We start from the raw sequence: 3,958 nt of genomic DNA, 5'->3' as shown, positions 1-3,958 counted from the left end.
GGGGCATAGAGGACCTACAATAATGTACAGTATTTGAAAAATAATGTGTTTTTTGAACATTAAAGCATGTCAACATATTCTGTTACACCAAATACACAAAATAATGATCTTTCAAAAAGCATCATATGACCCCTTTAAAATATGCTTCATTTGAAAAGCAAATTTTGTTTGAGAACTGACCAGCAGAGGGCAGCACAGATTAACAAACTGCTTTAAAGAGCTGAAGACACATTTTGCACAGAGCGTTTGACAAAACAAGTGCATTTTCATCGGAAAATCATTTTCATCATCTTTTTTTTTTTTTTTTTTAACATACAAATTAGTAAATTCCAAAACACTATATTGTTTGAAAATATTTCAAGTGTAATTTCAATGTGTAAATAGTAAAGGCTTAGTATGTGATATCATCATAGGAAAATTAATATATACAAACAATAATAATAGGAAAAATTATGCATAATAAACAACAACATCAGCAACATAATAATAATAATTATTCAGCCTTAAACAGGACAATACATAAAAAGTCAATATATTATTTACGTTGACCTGTTTTGTATAGAAATTTTTAAATATTTTTTGTAGTAATTTGAGTAATATCAGTAATAAAAACAGCAGTGATTAATAGCAGAAATGGCAGTGCAGAACAGAACATTGTAATTGCTTATACATTTTGTTTGTTTTATAACCAAACTTATTTACTGATTTCCAAATCAGATGCCAACATTTAATAGTTTACCCAATTCAAAACACAGTTTATCCCTATACACTAATTGATAACATACGATATTTCATAAATGTTTGTATTATTAAGCACAAAAAAGTTTTTTTTAAATATATTTTGATGTGACATAAAAAAAATAGAATATTATTATTGTTATCATGTTCTGATTATTATTGTACGTATTAGAAAGAATTAAAGGCAGACCACGGTTCATGCATGGCCACTGAAAGCCTGTCTGTTTGTTTGTATTAAACCGTAAAGCCCTCTGTCTAATATCGCTCTGAAAATGCACAGGATGTATTTGTTGATATTGTCTCGGGTTGTGCATAGTTCTTTGTTAGCTTTTTGAAAAATTGTTTATCTGATGATATGTCTTTGCCAAGATACATGCAGTGGCTTCTTTTATTTGCTTAGCCGTGTGGGCTCTGACTCTGGACCGCCGCCATTCTGTTGAAGGAAGGAATATTTAATGTTCAAGCTGGGATTGTGGGTGCAGGAGTGGGGTTTGGAGACACTGAGCACTTCAAACGGACTGATAAGTGATCCGATAAGTTGCGTACGGAAGCGCAGCAGTCGAGCTGTGGAAACAAGGAAACAAGGCCAATTCCCAGGAAATGAAAAATAACATAAACTCTTTATCCCTCTGTCTCTGTGGCCTACACGGAGTTAAAAGAAATGACCTCTGTGTCAGTCGCAGTGAATCTGTTCTATTTAAGGGCTATAATATTTTGGTACATTACATTAATTTACAATTTTAACATTAGGATTTTATTTAACTTTATTTTACTGCATTGCTGGTCTTTATTTACCCCATTTATAATACTACAAAGCTACATATATTCACCAACAAACTGTTTCAATAATTTAATTTACATCAGAGATCACCTGCGTAGTCCACCTGTCTGTGTTGTCATGTGACACCTCTGTCCGCCTGACCTCTCTCTCGTTGATTGGCAGTGGTTGGTCTCAAAAGTGCCTGCTTGCTGTGAACCCTGGGAAAATGCGCTTTGACTTGTCTTTCGTGTTCCTGGACATGATTAGAGACTTCAGCAGGGGAGAGGGGGTGCTGACTCTGCCTGAGGGCATGAATGTATATGTATTTGTGTTTCTTTTCCCATGTGTTAGTCCTGTGGCGCTCCAGTTTAACTCGGATATGTCAGTGACATTGGGAGGCTCTAAAATTCTACTTGTTTGGACAGTTTGAAATTAAGCTAAAGTATGTTAGCTGTAAGATGCACATTTTGTGTTTTAGGCAGATAAGTTTCAACCAATAAAAAAACAACAAAAAAACATTTTTTATTTAGACATTACAGCGAGTGAATAATACTTGGTGTAATAATTTTCTAAATTTCTGGTGTAATATCAGAAATTTTCTAGTAAAATTAATTACTAATTGCATGGAAAATGCAAATTTCAAGACTGAAAATTTATTGTAAGTCATACTCTAATATACTTTGAAAAAAATGTTTTTAACAGCATATAAGTTACAGAAATTGAATTGAATAAAGGTTCTGCTTGCAGTTCGCAACATTTGGAGCCCATGTTTTTTTCCCTATGGCCTGTAAATACATATTAGCTCAAATAAACAAACTCATGCACTGTTCAGTGGAGCATGTCATTTGGTTGAGTTTTATACACAAAATCTAAATTTTCACTCAGTTGTTAGTCCATTTCTTGTTTACATCTTCAGGAGTGTGAATGACAGTTTACATTAAAACTTTGTGATAGACATATTACCTCAGGATATCAAATTCAGATCAAAGACCTACATTATATTACTATATTTAACATTTGTTCATTTTGTAGCAAAGGTCTACAAGGGTACATGTTGAAGTTATTAAAATATTGTCAGTTTGTACACCACATTATAAAAAGGACTCCCCCCATTTAAAAAAAAAAAAAGTTTCATTTATACGTTTTCACCCCTAAACGGGCTTGTAGAATCCTACAGTGAAACAGCTTGAGTGACATAATTCATACTAAAGCTGGGAAATTATTATTATTATTATTATTTTTTAGAATAAGCATACAGTGGATCTTAAATATTCTTTATTTATTTTATTTTTTCCCATTTGTTTTGCTTGTCATGATAAATATGATTGTTTATCCAGTTCTGCCCCATTAGAACTGGTTTGTTAATGCCTCACCTTTAGTTCTGACCCACAGGGCTTGCTATCGAGGGCCACTGCTGAGCCACATCTGGGCAGACCGCTGATGTGAAATTAAGTGTTGTTGGGATTTCTGACTATTGAGTATTAAAGTGGTTTAAGATCTATGAAATCTCTTTTAGTAAGCTCTCAGCTTTCTGTCTCTTGTACGTTTAGTTCTCCCTTGTGCTTTCACTGTCTCTCTCACCCTCGTTCTTTCAGTCATTCTTTCAGTCTTGCTATGTTATGCAGAAATGTGTATTTTAAAGGCTGCTTGGATTTCAGAGCTCTATTAAAAGTTCAAAGCTGCAGTTTACTGCTGTAACAAGAGCTACTCCTGATCCAAACACTCGGCTAATGAGAGAGAGCCAGCTGCACCCCCACCTACCACCCTGTGGCCTGTGGCACCCATATATGAATGTGTTTTGATGCATTATTGTGCGGATAAAGGAACCATTTTATAGATCGGAATAATTTTTTCTTTCACTTGATGATCCGTCAGTCTTTAAATAGTTCTTTCACCATGTTCGCCATCTGACTCTGTCTCTCTTCTGTTCTTCTGATAGACTGAAGTTGTAAGTCTTTTTGATAATGGAAAATCTTTGCAGGATTTCTCCCTCTTTGCCCTAGTCCCCACTAATCTGAAGCTGTTTTTTATTGTCATTCAGGCCCTTGATACATTTTAACCACAGAAAGAATCCTGTGTGTGTTGTGGTGGGAGTTTCTTTAATAGTTTAACAGTATACTATTATTCCAGGACCCATCTATAACAAGATTGAATTATGTTCTTCTGAACTCCAGAATGATACAAACAAAGAAATAAACACTTTTAAAGGGTCCTTGTAATTATTTGTCAATGGTCTTGGAGGATGATAAGATGAGAAGCGTATGATCTGGCTGGCCACAATTCTATTGGGAAAAATTGAGCGTGACCCACTGAGTGAGGAATGGAATTAAAGAGGCCGTTTTGAGATTCTCTGGCCCTGTAACCCCATAAGACTGGTTCACCGCTCTAAGCTTTTTTTTTTATGTGATTATTAAATATAAAAAAATGTTAGAGAGGAAAATTCACATATGAGGTCATCTG

The 3,958-nt window shown here is 34.5% G+C and overlaps 1 long non-coding RNA gene across 1 annotated transcript in view; it reads left to right on the top strand.

The window, feature by feature from the left end:
* Positions 1-3,958, top strand: part of LOC107701705 (uncharacterized) — a 10,856-nt gene that overhangs the window by 5,096 nt on the left and 1,802 nt on the right. The window lies entirely within an intron of this gene.

Source organism: Sinocyclocheilus anshuiensis, unplaced genomic scaffold (assembly GCF_001515605.1).
Source record: "Sinocyclocheilus anshuiensis isolate Anshui unplaced genomic scaffold, SAMN03320099.WGS_v1.1 scaffold1658, whole genome shotgun sequence".
NCBI classification, from domain to species: domain Eukaryota; kingdom Metazoa; phylum Chordata; class Actinopteri; order Cypriniformes; family Cyprinidae; genus Sinocyclocheilus; species Sinocyclocheilus anshuiensis.
Note: the sequence above shows the minus strand (reverse complement) of the source record. Positions and strands in the feature narration are given on the sequence as shown.